The sequence below is a fragment of the Lissotriton helveticus genome, chromosome 10 (assembly GCF_964261635.1).
Source record: "Lissotriton helveticus chromosome 10, aLisHel1.1, whole genome shotgun sequence".
Taxonomy (NCBI): domain Eukaryota; kingdom Metazoa; phylum Chordata; class Amphibia; order Caudata; family Salamandridae; genus Lissotriton; species Lissotriton helveticus.
The window spans coordinates 781,823,447-781,839,380 of record NC_136071.1 but is presented as its reverse complement, the minus strand read 5'-3'; positions in this window follow the sequence as shown (position 1 = coordinate 781,839,380).

The following is a 15,934-nucleotide window of genomic DNA, read 5'->3' as shown; positions in this document are numbered from 1 at the left end:
GCTAGAAACTATTTTTTTGGTAAAGTCTAAACATAATGCTGCAGATGATGGATTATGATGAAAATGTGGCAAATCCACAATTATACGGAAAACGCCGCAGCTGTAGAATTGCATTATTCCAGTGGCCTAGATTATTATGCACTTGTACTGCAGAAGGGGCATCCACCAAATTTTGACTGGGTATCCCGTCTGCCAAATTCTAATTGATGGCTTAGATATTAAAGTAAAGCTATTGGAGTCGCCCTCCCCTCTTGCAGCAGTGAGGGTAACTCCGGTGAGTTTAGTTTTGCTCAGTGTACCGAGAACTGGTTATTTTTTGGAGTGTTTATATTGCACATATTGCAATCCTTTGAGGAAAGCGGAGCAATATACTGAAAGCCGATCTGTATGTGTTGAAGTACGAGTCGGAACAGGAAGTCAGATACACATTTATTAAAATGGTAATATCATTGTTACTGTCAGACATAGTCTCTAGGGCGTCATAAATTACAGACTTTACATACAACATACATTAATCACATTACAAGTTTTGCAAGGGGGCTCTTGAAGTGGAAGGTGTAATGAGAAAGTCAGGGTTTTGAGTTCTTTTCGAGGTTAAGAGTGATGATACCAAGCTTAGATGTAGGGGATTCATTGGTAAGGATCAAAGGAGTAGAGTTATACTTTTCCTATATTTTCTTTCTGTTTTTGTTAGATTTCTATGATCAGTTTGTTGTTCCTGTGGGTGGTGCAGATACAGACATTTAGTTTTTTTTTCCTGCTAGATATCCATTTTTTGTATGCATAGCCTTGTAGATGATGCACAGAATTTAGATATGGTGCATATTTGGAGTGGGAGCCAGCGAAGGTCTCTGGTGCTTACTTCAAACCGCCTTGCAGGTGTTCGCACCATTAATTACTGGAGAATGACAATTTAGGGGTTCATTACGATGTCGGGAGGAATCACTTCTGCCCGGCACCACATCGGTCATGGGTCCGACTGGCACCCGCCCCATTAGGATGCGACCAATTCCTATATTTTACTATGGGAGCATGTAAAAACTGCTGTAATGCATGCTCTCATATTAAAATGGGAGGTGCAATTCATCCCTGCACCCGGTGGCAGGCACCTTAAGGTGCCTGCCATTAAGGTGCAGGGGTCAACAGGGAATGGTGCTCGCTCGGCCTCCAATCGGAGGCCATGCATCAAAGGGCCCCCTGCTCGGGTCCCCCTAACACGCTTTCGACAGACCAGCATGGATACTCCGTCGGAAAGTGTGCATCGTAATTTCAAGGGATTACAGGCCGCTTTCCGACTGGCCGACGGGCTCTCCGAGCCCGTCAGAATGACTGACCGGTTTCCTTTCCGACGGCCTCCATCGTAATGAGGCGGTCGAAAGGAAACCGAACGGCTTTATATTTAAAGGAACCTCAGAATCTACTCATTGTGCTTTAAAAATGTTATCTCACAAAGCATCGTAGAATCCTGGCTCATCATGATCTGGCTGATCTCTGCTGGCTTAACCCTTGAATGTCTGTTGTCCTGTTACTTCTCTTCATCCTGCTGATTTCCTCAAGTGGTTTCGTGATTTATTCCACTTGGATCTTGGGATTGCGATTTCAGTTACTATAGTTCTGTCAACTACTATATATAATTATATGTTCATTTATTTAAGCCTAGTTAGTAGTACAGTTTTTCGGGACTGTGCCTGAGGCTTATGGCTTTATTAGACCCAGGTGGACGATCTGACAGTCCACCAGGTGGGGAGGTCATGGCCACCACCACCCTGGCAGAAGACTGTCTGCCCTATGTACAGATCCCTGCATGTCATGTAGGGATTTCTGTGCTTTAAAGAGCTGCCACCCCAGAGCCTCCCTTCACAGCACTGACGGTTTGCCCACCAGGCGCCATTTTTAAAGCACCTGCTCATCAAGCCCTTTTGTTCAGAGAAAGCAAACACCCAAAGTGTGGTAGTCATTCAGAATTTTCCCTGCCTGTGTCAGCCGTGCATCACATGCCGCACAGAGACAGGGAACATTAGCCCAGTCCTACTGCCCAAAGCACAGTGCTGCATTTAATGTTGAATGCGCTTCTTTATATAACTGGTCAGGAATCTAAGACAGTAAAGACAGCTTCAGAAGCCATGGATAATTACATGAATTTACCATATGCCACGAATTACAAAATCTCTTTCTTCATAAAGATGTGCTGGAATCTGTACATGACATGGATGGAGCAACCCTCACCTCTTGGACAGTTACCATGCACACAGGACTTTAGAGTATAATTATTTAAATGGATATACTGAAGACATTGTATTTGCCCTTACTGATGTTCCTAACTTTGATATTAATGCCTTGACTAAGGCTCCATAATCCTACCATAGATTGGCATGAGCAAAGTATCACCATATATTCCTCCTGTTGTAGTGACAGTTGTTTTCCAGCTCATAATGGCTAGTCGTGAACTCTGATCTTGATATGTCGTGTGTACTTCCACATGCTCTTCATGTGGGAACAGCGCACAATTGCCTGAATACTTTTCTAAGTATCTTTATGTTAAAGGTGCGCCCAGCTGCATGTATAATGCGGTCCCTGGAGGGGGCAAAGTGGTTTTTTATTTATTTATTTTATGTGTTTTTATATAGCGCAGACTTTACCCAAAGGTGTTAGAGCGCTTCACAATAGGAACAGTAGTGATACATGAGGAGAAAATTACAAGTGAGCATTTTACAAAAGCAAACGTTACGTTACATGAGGCAAGAGTGACAATTGTGCAAGTATCAAGAGCAAACAAAATACAAGAGGTAGCAAAAAATACGTTAATAGAGGGAAAAAAAGTGACATGTGTGTAAGTTACAAAAGCGTACAAAGTACAAGTAGAGGTATAATACTGCACTAAATGGCAGATCCTCAAAACACATGAACAAAAGTTACGTTACATGAGGCAATTGTGGCAATTGTGCATGTATCAAAAGCAAACAAAATACAAGAGGTAGCAAATGATACATTACAAGAGGAAAAGTGATGTGTGCATGTTTCAAAAGAGTATACAATGCAAGAAGAAGTATAATACTGCAATAGATTGCAGACACTCAAACCACAAGAACACACTGGGAATCCACTTCTTATAGTCATGTAGAACAGAATTTCCTATAATGGAAAATAGAGAGAGCGTGAATTAAATTTGGACGTGTCTTTGAAGGAGGAGAGCTTTGAGGTCAGTTTTGAAGGCCTGGGAAGAGGTGGTGGTCCGGAGCTGAGGCGGGAGTGAGTTCCAAATTCTCACTGCGTTGCCTGAAAAGGATTGGTCCATCGATCTTTCCTTCTTGAAAGTGAGAGGTTCAAGCAATACATTTTCCGCATTATGGATTGGTCTAGAGCCTCCAGAGAGTTTCAGTTTATTCAACAGGTAGCGAGGAGAGGAGGAGTGGAAGGCTTTGTGGGTGATACAGGCAGTCTTGTAGATAGATCCTGCCTTGATGGGAAGCCAGTGGAGGGTGGATAAGATGGGTGTGATATGGTCACTTCTTTTGGTCCCATATATGAAACGAGCTGCTGAATGGAGAACAGATTTTAGGGGGGACAGGTGTGATTTGGGGAGGCCAGTAAGCAGAGAGTTGCAGTAGTCCAGTCTGGAGAGAACCAGCGATTGGACCAGGGTTTTAAGGTCTTGCTTCGGGAGGAAGCGCTGAATCCCCCAAAGTAGGCGCCGTTGGTATCGAGCAGACTTTGCAATGGAATTGATGTGGGAGAGTAGATTGAGTCTTTCGTCGAGTATGACACCAAGGGATTTTGCGCTGCCGACAAGGATGGGTTTATTGTTAAGTAGATTCATCTGATCCATCCATGATGGAACCAGGGGAGGAGAAAGTGAGGAGGATCGGAGGAAGAATTCAGTTTTAGAGAGATTCAGAATAAGTTGATGAGTTAACATCCAGTTTTGAATGGGGTCTAGAGTAGAGCTTAGGATGGAGAGATCATGGTTGGAGGCCACCTTAATGTAGATTTGAGTGTCGCCCGCTTAGAGATGATAGTAGATCTTGGATTTACTTAGGAGATTTCCCAATGGTTCTAAATAGAGATTTAACAGTGTGGGTGCAAGTCTAGAGCCTTGAGGAACACCTTGACCTACCGCCGAAGGAGATGAAGACTGTTCGCTTTTTTGATCATTTGGGATCTATCAGAGAGGAAGGAAGCAAACCATTTAAGCACAGTGCCCTCCATACCCATTCTCTGTTAAAGAGTGTTAAGGAGAGTGTTGTGATTGACAATGTCAAAGGCTGCAGAAAGGTCAAGGAGAATAAGAAGACAAGACTCCCCCGAATCGAGTATCCGCAGACAATATTATTTATTTTATTGTGAAAGTTTTATATAGCGCAAACAAGACACTTGCGAATATCAGAGCGCTTTACAGGGTAAATGTAGGAAACAAACAGGTATATAGTAAATAACATATTGTTCTGTACAATTAAGAATTGTATAAACACTTATACACATAGCTCATGTCCTATGGATCCGCCCAACATCCCCTTGCAGGCGGGTGAAGTCACTGACTGCACCCGCTTGCAAGGGAATCCCTATTCCCCTGCAAGCATCCCCTCCATGTTTTCCAAATGAAGGCACTGTCTTGAGAGCAGTGCGAGTTTGTGGCTCCCTGGGGGCAACGCATTCACCGTAATAGGGTGCATTTTCATTGTTTGCACCGGGCGCACCTTTTAATAGATGTGTCCAGCACAAACAATTAAAATGCATAATATGGTCCCAGGTATGCAATATGCAAAATGGAGAAGCACCTTCCTTATTTCAACTCCTTGGTCCACAATCACTAGATAATTCTACTGGGTGTTACCAAGCCAAAATCATGGTCACGGTTCTTATGAGAAAGAGCAGTGCAGCAGAAAAAAAATAGTAACATTCCTACCGAGATTTCCATACGAGGAGGTCTGCCTTTTATAAATGAACGTTATTTCCATCCCACGCCTGAGGCTCAGAGGTTGCCCACAGTCTGTTGTCATGACTCTAAAAATGCTGGATATCTGTATCACCAGAATTCTTTGCAATTGCTCCAAAGGAGGTGAATATGACACATTACTGCTTACATTCAACATTGTGTGGCCTAGCAAAAGGATGGAAAAAGGCACTTAAAGGCTTTTATGTCCTTTTCCTACGCCTCCCTTAGCTGGCAGGAAGGAGCTCTTAATTTTATTCTAAACCTAAACATAGTAAAATAATATACCACTTTATTAGTGGGGGTTCAAACATTTCCTAAGATTGTTCATTATATGCTTTGTAAATGGCTAACAGTGGCATCCACATTGCCTAGATGATACACGGAACTCATGTTTGGTCTACTTAGCATAACATCTAAATTAATTTCTGATGAGGGAGAACAATTCATGTCACGATTCTAGGAGAAATTCAGAAGGCTTCTAGGCATTGGTGTCTAAACATTGCATGCTTTTAAATCCTGTGCATGGTAAAAAACACACTAAGCTGCGCCCTGCTGGGCGAATATCTTTTTTTTGGCATGTAAGGGTTGAACCAATGCAAAAACCACACAAAGGGATCTAAGGTTTTCTTACAGGGTCAAGTAGTGTAGTGCAAATGTCATTTTACAGTGAAAATAATATAAGATCAAGTCAGGTGCAAACCATGGCTAACATCACTAGCACTATAATAAAGAACAGAAGACAATAATCTTCAGACAGTAATAACAGTTTGGAGGTACCGACCCTAAGACACAGTCATTACCTACATCAACTTGGGAAAAGAAGACATCAAAGAAAGGAGAGGCTCTTCAGGCACTTTTGACCACAGAGATGAGGACAGTTTTATAGACTCAATAGGTCATATATTTTTTGCACACAATAGGATTACGTTTGGAGCCACCAGATGCAGTTAACATGCCATATTAAAGTCATGTGACGCTTTTAGAAATACCCCAGTGCCATTCCATATATAATGTGCCATAGTGACAGGTAATCAGGGAGTTCAGTCCCTACATTCCTGCCATCTGTCCTGGGTACATTTCTGAATTCATCAGAAGTACACCCGAACTTCCCAAAACCTGGACCAGAACACCAGCAGGTGAGGCAATGCTTCTATCACATAGTACATGTAGGAGGCTGGCTTAGTACATGGTGCACACTTATTCAAGTGAAGCGCCTGGCACTAATCCAGACAGCCCTTATGGTGATTTTAGTGGTTTTTGATAACCATAGAAAGCTCTCAAAGTGGTAGCTGTGGAGAGCAGCCTTCATACTTATCTTGAAGCAGTGTAAAGCAGATTGTTTTACCAAGTTTAATCAATAGTGTAAGTTAAATGAAAATGAACATTGGACTGCTTATATAACAACTAGCTTACCCGTCGTTGCTGCGATCTCCGAAAAAAGGAAATTCAAGGAAACTCGTTATGATAACATTCAATTTACATTGTGTCATTTTTATTGAAACTTATTCATTTTAATATGGAAAACATTTCAAAGTGTCGTTTTAATTCTATTTATTTTTTCGTGTGCTTGTGGATACACGATTTTTTGTTTTTCCATCTGGTGCATATATCAGTATTCGAAAGATTATGAGGGCCCTGGGGGGGCCGATATTTAAAACATTTTTATCCAGAAACCTTCGCGGGAGAGTACTCAACAACTTCCCAAAGTTTCCTGGCGATCGGATGAATGCTGTTTTAATTCTATTTATTTATTCGAGTGCTTGTGGATACTCGATTTTTTGTTTTTCCGTCTTGTTCGTACATCAGTATTCAAAAGATTATAAGGGCCCTTGGAGGCCGATATTTAAAGAAAAATTATGCCAGAAACCTTCGCAGGAGTGTACTCAACAACTTCCCAAAGTTTCCTGACGATCGGATGAATGCTGTTTTAATTCTATTTATTTATTCGAGTGCTTGTGGATACACAATTTGTTGTTTTTCCGTCTGGTGCGTACATCAGTATTCGAAAGATTATGAGGGCCCTGGGGGGCAGATATTTAAAAAAATGTTATGCCAGAAACCTTCCCGGGAGTGTACTCAACAACTTCCCAAAGTTTCATGGCAATCGGATGAATGGTGTAGTAATGCATAAAGGACAAACAGAAAGACAGACAGACAGACTTACATTTGTTTTTATATATATAGATAAGTTCTATTTATTACACAACACAATCACTCACCCATTGGTGGGGAACATCCTTTACCACGCAACTTTTACCACGCAGTGCTTTTACAACGCAGGTTTTACAACGAAAACCATTACAACGCATTGCACTGGGGGGCGCTCTAGGATAAGTAATAGTTTAATTTACTATCCAACACCTTCCCTACTATCCACGGGGACTGGAGTTCGAATAGTAAATTAAACTATTCACTATCCAGCACCCCCCAAAGCAATGCGTTGTAAAACTTGCGTTGTAAAGGCATGCGTGGTAAAAGCATGCATTGAAACGTCATACATCCCCCATTGGTATATCTCTTACCCAGAGATATCAACACAATACACAAGAATACTTTGAAATAATCAGGTAAATAGCACAAATATGCACTGGTCTCCAGAGAGAGACCAAACCATATATTAAGAAAGTGGAATGCGAACTGCAAAGGAGAATGGGACTTGGACCAGAAGACTTAAAGGAGCTGGGGACGCAGGGAACCACCCAGGTAAGTAACCAGGAACCCCACAGAGGCTGTGTGCAGAGAGGAAACACAGCCGTGTTCCCAATGGAAGACAATGGAGAAGTCGTGGTAGCAGTTTTAAAAAAAAGGCTGAAGGTTGGTTAGCCTCCCCTCCCGTGGATGCCCCGGGAGCCAGGTTACCTGCACCAGGGAAGCCGGATGCATAGGGGTGAAGCGACGTCGGAACCTCCATAGACTACAATGGGAGTCTATGAAGAAGATGCCTGTGGAGAAGACTGTGAAGGAGTCCGGTGGAATCCAAGGGTGGATTCTGGAAGTGAAGACTCTTGTTACTCTTGCAGACAATGTTCCTATCCACCAGAATTGTAAAGGTACATACTGTTACAGTTAGTGTTATATCCAGTTTACGTCATTTAAAACCTTTTAATTTTTGTAAACCCCCTTAAATCCCTTCTCTGTTGTTGTTCTCTTTTTACCCCCATTACTCCTGTTACCTTTGAGTTGGTACGTTCCATTTTTGGAATGACAGTTAGAACGTTGTTATGGCATTGTGCTAACTGAGAGTAAGTTTAGAGGGTCCCACTATTTACTTGTATGCTGAATAAAGCAAAATTATAGGCCAGATGAACATAGATTTTGTTTGCGATTTCCTAATAGCAATTTTTTGCGATTCGCTATTAGGAAATCGCAAACAGCTTTATACAACAGTGTGTCGCAAGGGACCTGCCTCATTAATATTCATTAGGCAGGTCGCAATCTGCAACCCATTGGGAATTGCCGCACTCTCGGGGATGGTGGCCTGTTGGGGTCAGCCGACCACCACGTCTGTGTCTGCTTTTTAAATAAAGTGCTACGCACACAAATAATGGACAAAATACTGAATAAATCATACATTCACCCTCAGTCAAGAGATCTGGGTTAAATCCATTGTTCTTTTGCTCACCATGCCACCCCAGTTTAGACCCAGCCATATGCAAATCAGTCTTGACCCTGTGCCTCATGGGAACAGTCCAGACCAAACTGCCAAGCCATGTCCTCCCTGGACCGGAAACAAGCATCCTGGGACTGGTTTCTGGGTATTACCCTTCATCAGCCAGGCTAGCTTGAATCCAGTGGCACAGTGAGCAAGGGACCCATGTATGGGCATACCCATCTCACTAAGGGTGAAAAGTGCTACGCAAACAAATGATGGACGGAATGCTGAATAAATCATACATTCACCCCCAGCCAAGAGATCTGGGTTAAATCCATCGTTTGTTTGCTCACCATGCCACCCTAGTTTAGACCCAGCCATATACAAATCAGTCTTGACCCTGTGCATCCTGTATGCATACCAGTGCGACTCACTATTAGGAAGCAATACCCTTGGCACGCCCCTCCTAATAGCGACTCACAAACCCAATTTGCGATACGGTAATAGCTTACTGAATTGTAAATAGGGCTTTATACATTAATAAATGCTTTTTTTCTGGTCGCCAATGACCTGAAAAAAGCTTTGTACATCTGGCCCTATGTCTCACCTGTGCGAGAATTGACTCTTCTTAGCACTGGTGGTGAGGAAGGGATTGTCATCTGTGAAGGGAACAGTTTGCGACACCTCCACCCCTGCTAAGTATTCTCCTCACTCTCAATACAGTACAGCGTGTCAGATATCTATCACCTCGGTTACATATAAGGACTGACACACTACGGAATTTCTTCCAATGCCACGTACACTTTAAGTTGAATGAATGAGTACCTTCAAGTAGTGCAAGTCTTCAGGGAAAGTCCAGTGCCTATGATTCCTGAGGATAAATTGACGAAGGACTGGAGAAATGTCATAGTTGGGTCCTTTGCCAAGTTGTGGCCTTCTATAACGTTGAGTGTCTGTTGGATGTCCCTGTATGGGACCAGGACATGATTGCTTGCAATCTCAGTGCCCGATTTCTTGTACTATCTGCTGCGATTGAAGAGGTGCGGGACCATCATTAAGAACTCAGCTGAGGGATTGTGTTAGTGAAGCTGCAGAGTTTGGATGTCAGAGACTTGGATTCCTGTTTGAATCAATCCCCTTAGAAGCGGAGAGTTTCTGGTGAACATTGCTACTGTCTGCCCCTCAGCCCTGCTACTGTGGTCTTCACTGAGTGCAGGAGCCGGTCTGTGTGGTGAGCGGGCCAGGGTATTCCTCCATTGTCGTTGGAGTTCAGAAGTAGGGAAGGACTCAGAGGCTCTTCCAGAGGCCTCATTAATTGCTTTGGGTTCATAAGCGCTGAAGTGGGGGACCTCACAAGAGCACCGCTAGCAGAACTGACTTTTTGATCCACTGACTTGATCCCCCAAAAGTGCAAGAGCCAGCCAGTTTTGCAGGAAACATTTGAAAGAAGTGAAAGGATTTCCCTGCAGAAGTCTATCGATGCTTGCTATGCTCCCCTTCCACTCCTTTGCAGCTTTGCCTCTCGAAGGGAATCAGGAGGCACTGAGACAGGACTTTCTTAAATAGAAAAAAAAGAATAGAATTGGTTAAAATGACTCAATCAAAACAGAATGAGGAGATCAGTAACCACAACTACAGTACCTTGATAAGGAAGTGCCATTTATATTAAATCCTTTATCAATCTGATTGACCACCTATAAAATTGAGCATTAATATTTATGCATCACTATTATAACCTCTGTGTATTCACCTATAGTACTATGGCAGAGGCATTTTAGAATGACATTGGAGATCCTGTTCTGTCTTTGAAGCAGTGAGTAAAGCTCTTTGAGTCATACCTAGTTGCAAAAGGTGGGGAAACATTTTCTCTGCTTAGAAAACAACATATACTGTTGCCCATTTAGGCATTCTGGGCAAGACGGTTTTTGAAACGTAATGGATCCCATTGTAGAACGAGAAGAGAGTGAAGGAGTCAAAGTATACCAACTTTCAAATCGCAAATTAGAAGAGCACTTCGGACAAAAGATTAATGTGGTCCTACAAAGGCAGAAATTCTAGTTACATTGCAGTATTAAAAGGTCTTATTAATAATTTGGAACTCAACGTGACTCATCCTCAACCTCCCCAAATGGACCGACATCACCCCCTACCTCAGGAACCTCCACTGGCTCCTTGTCAATAAAATATGGCAATTCAATATACTGCCACATGCCTACAAGGCCCTCCATGACCAAGGATCAACATACATTTACCACCACTTCAGCTACCATCAACCCTCCAGTCATCTGTGCTCCGCGTCACTTACCCTCGCTCACATCCCACACGTCCACTGAAGTTACAGCAGAGGACACTCCTCCTACCTCTCTGCCAAGTCCTGGAATAGCCCGCCCCTACATCTCCAAAAAGCATCGCCCCTCACGGAATCCAGAAAGGGACTCAAGACATGGCTCTGCAACTGATTGCAGCTGAATCACAGCACCTGGATACCCTCATGGGTGATTAGCCACACTCAACAAATCCCGATTGATTGAGTGATTGATGTTTAATCAAGGACCAACTTGTCAAGTGCACAAACAGTTTGAGAATTAAAAAAAAAACTACTCACCCACATTCCAGATTTCAGAGAGGCCATAGGGATTGCTAAGAGTGTGAAACAGATGGCAGAATTCATTAAAGAAATGAAACAATCCACATCGGTGGATGTCGTGCACAAAGTCAAGGGGTATCAAGAGAAGGATGTAACTAGCAAAATGTGGGGATACATCAGACAATTCAGAAAGTACAACCTAAAAGAATACTAACTGCAAACATGGACAATTCCAAGATGGATTCCAAACAAGTACAAGTGTTTCAAATGTTGAAGAAACATAGGAAAATATGTGTTTCAAATTGAGAATGTTGTGCGTTTCCTGCTGGTCCCAATGTCGTTTTCTCCTATGTTAGCCTAATTGTGCGCATTGTAGGCCGCAGTTCTGTTGCACACTTTCCTACATAAACACTCTCGCTTTTGTGCCACATTGTATTTTCACACAGAACCAGCATATGTTTTCGTGTTCTGTTCTATTCTTTTCCTCTGATTTAGCCTGAACACCAAGACAAGGTCAAATAACAATGCCCCACGTTATTCTCTCTGGTCAGGCACTAGCACCTAGACATAACATGAGAATGCAGCTGCTGTTTGTGAGCAAACATGTCTTGTCATATAGCTGAGAACAAGAGTTCTAAAACACACTGAGCGAAGGTCCTGAAGCAAGATAACCACATCAGCTGAGATTTAGAACGTTCATCTATGTATGCAAAGATACATGGTCTGCCACTAATCCCAGAGGTCTTTGATATATAATCATTTAGCTTCAGTAGGAAAGGGGGGAATTAGGCTAAGTCTTATAACTAGACAAGACTTTTTATGGTATATGTTTTGGGAACCATGGCAGCAATATTTTTGGCATGCATTTGTTTTCTAATTGTGGCTGAAATACTGCAATTTAGAACAGAATAGTTTAAATAAATATTATAAACTTCCTTCGTGACTCTTGTTTATCTTATTGTGGACAAGTATGAGTGAGAGAGCAAAAGGATATGTCCTGTTACTGCAATCCCTGAGAGGGTCAAGAGTGTTGTGTTTCGGGGTGCCAATTCACTAGTTGGAAAGGTTAGGAGGACAAGTGAGGCACTATAGCTAGTCGGACTTGGGCTCAATGATACTGAGGTGTTATGGTGCTGATGTTCTATGGTCCCACGCATAGTTCTGTTCCTGAGCAGAATCCCTGCAACAAGAAATTAGAGAAATTATCTTCCTGCAGCTACCTTATGTGTAATATTAATTTTGATGGGGAGGCAGCTAAAGTCTTTGCTGATTCTTGTTCACATTGTATGCTTATAGATAAAAAATTATTTCTTGAGATGCTTGCTGGGAAAAGATAAGCAGGGAAGGTATAAGGAAGATCATATTCCTCCGGCAGGCATGTCAACCATGAACATTTCCTTTAAAGGTCGTTCTACCATAGACAAGGTATACATTGCTGAGCAAGGATTCCAATTTGTTGAGGGGGAGGCACCAAAAGGAACTTGGAATGAAATTGAACCCCAACAATGCTAAACAACTTCACCTGGTTGAACGTTCAATAAAAGGTAAGGAGATATGTAAGGAAGTCCCTGAGTTATTTGAAGACAGATTAAGTCACGTAGTGGAGTTTCAGCACAAAATGAAACACAAAATAATTGCAGTGCCAGTGGTGAACAAAGTCAGGACCATTCCCCATCTGATGTAAGAACCATTAAAGGAAGAGATCAATAAGTTAGTAGCACAGGGAGTCATCAAACACATCATGACCTCAGAATGGCTCGCTACCATAGTAGTGGCAAATAAAGCAGGAGGAAAAGGGATCAGTTTATGTGTTGATTTGAGAGACCGTAATACAAATATATGGGTCGACAGATTCCTGTTACACAAGATTAATGAAATGCTGAGTCATAAGAAAATGCAACTTATTTTAGTGTTATTGACCTATAGTCTGCTTATGACCAAGTAGAGTCCCATCCAGATTCTAGGTCCCTTACATTCTTTAACACCCCTTTTGTTTTTTACTGATATCGCAGGATGCCTTTTGGCCAGGTGTGCGCTGCTGCGGTATTTCAAAGAATCATGCAGCAAATTTTAGGAAACTTAAGCAAAGTGTTATGTTTCCAGGACAACATCTTAGTTATGGAACTTCTGAGGTAGAACACAATATTTGCAGCACTTAAAAAGTCAGGGTTGACTTCGAATTGAAAAAAGAAAGTATCAAATTGTGGTGGTTCAGTTGATTACTTCGGCTTGGCAGTTCAGGCTGGACTGTTCCCATGAGGGACAGGGTCAAGACTGATTTGCATACGGCTGGGTCTGAACTGGGGTGGCGCAGTGAGCCAAATAACAATGATTCAACCCAGTTCTGTGACTGGTTGTGAGTGTCTGAAAGGTTTCAGAGCTCCCTCCATCACCTGTGTTTACTTAGGCCCCAACATATCCAACATTAGGGTAAAACCGTAGATTGTCTTAACTAAGGCAGTAAGAGGGTTCGCCGCTGACTTCCCAGGAAGAATTCAATTCATTTCTGGGTCTGGCCGAATATATGTCAAAATTCAATTTAGAAAATGCTGTTAGTATCTCCATGCAGGGACCATTTAAAGAAAGGTATTCAGTTTAATTGGGATTCTGATATTCAAAACACATTTGATAAAATCAAACGAGAAATAAGGACAGTCCCTACCTTAGGAAATTTCGATGTCAACCGCAAAACCATTCTGACCACTGAGGCAAGGACTAAAGGAATTGGGGGCACACAATCACAAAGATAGAAGGCTCAGAGATAATAGTTGCATTTATGTTTCACCAGCGTATTTCATGTTTTTTCAATATTCTCACATGCCAAGTAAAATACTGATCTTGTTCAGATGGAGACAATATTCACAACACTTCATGTCTTACAATGATTCATTTTCTTGATCTCAAATTAACAATTCTGTGCGCCAATCTGTCATGAACTTGCAACATCACACATTTGAGACAAAAAATACAAGTATAGCATGAACATACTCAGATTTGTACATTAAGGAACATCAGATATCCATGAACACAAAGAAGAGTAGGGCAAGTACAGGCTGCACAGATACATTATGCTATCAGTCATCGGGAATCATAAACCCCCATTTTTAATTACCCCCTTCCACCTCCTGTCCCCATGAGGCACCATTCTTTGGTAAATGTATCTAAAATGACCAAAGACAATCCTATAATGAATAAACCAAACTACCCCCACCTCCCCTAACTAAACATACCCCCTTCCATGTCTGGTTGTGTATCCTTTTATTTTAAAACATTATCCCTTCCTCTTGTGCGCACCAGTATGCTGTCTAGTATTTCTAGGATTAGTACCCTCCTGCTTCTCTTAATCGCCATCTGTTCTACAGCCTGCCTGTTCAGTCTCGGTGTCTGCTGCATTCAAACCACCTCAGCCGTCACCCACTCATTCACGTCTCGCACCCATAGCGTCACTCAAGGCGGTCTGTGGCTCAGCCACTAGATAGCTATACAGAGTTTCACCAACACCAGCACCAGTAGAACACATTTCCTGATGAGATTCTTGTTTTTAGGTCGGGGCAACAAACCGAGCAACACCATACGTCTCCCGCAACATCACCCACCTGTTATCTCCTGTAGTGTAGCCAAGACATCAGTCGAATAAGGCTGCAACTCTGAGCAGGACCAGACCATATGGATAAAGGCAGCTTGCGCCTCACTGCATCTGGGGCATCGCCCCTACCGATCTGGGTAGATCCTATGTAACATCCTGGAAGTAAGATATGTCTGGTGTACACAATTATACTGTATTATAATAGTTGCATTTGTATCCATTACACTCAAAGACACAGAACCTAACTATTCCACTGTAGAGCGGGAAGCTTTAGTCTATTATTGGGCCATGCTTCACTTTAAGTTTTTTTCTGTGTGAATTTCCCTTTACGTCTTGCAAACAGACCACAAACCACTCACTTTCACTTTTTACATCTAAAGGGATGTAACGCACCACCCCCCACAATGCCACACAGGTGCTAGGTCTGAATGGATACAATTTTAACGTTGATTATCTTCCAGGCAATAGAAATGTAGCAGCAGACTGTCTGTCCAGATTACCCTTGGCAAGTGACGAGCGGGGAGAATGTGAAATTGAAGAACCCATACTATCAGTTATGATTCGTTGTATTACTGAAGATGACTGGGAGAAATGATTGGGATGAGATCAAATGTTTCTGGGATGTGAGACACAAACTTAGTATAGAGGACACTCTTCTAAAGAGGGGGAGAAATTGGTATCAACAAAAGATTTATGGGGTAGAATTGCTAATCTAGCTCACAAGGGACACTTAGGCAGAAGCATCACAAAGAATAAGGCAAAAGCAAAGTATTGGTTTCCCGGTATGGACTCCATTCTGGAGGACAGAGTAAGAGACTGTGATGTGCTCTATGAGTGATGAAACCAAAACCACTAAGATGACCCCACTGTCTCCAGTAGGTGTCCCTAACAAACCATGGGACTAAATTGCCCTTGATATTATAGGACCTCTTTCAGACACTCTAAATGGTGTGGACAAGTATATGCTAGTGTTGGTGGGTTACCACTCCCACTGGCTAGTAACTAAAGTAGAAAATGTAATCACCACCAAAGACCTGATAGACACCTTTATGGTGGAAGGTATTCTTAGCACTCTCGTAACTGATAATTGTGTGCAATTCAACTCAGATGAGAGGTTTCCTAACAAAAATTCAATTTGATGTTTGAAAACAACATTATTATCAAGAGCCAATGGACTCGTCAAACGTGTGATTAGGATGATTAAAGAATGTGTTCAACTCTCTTGTGTTTCAGGTG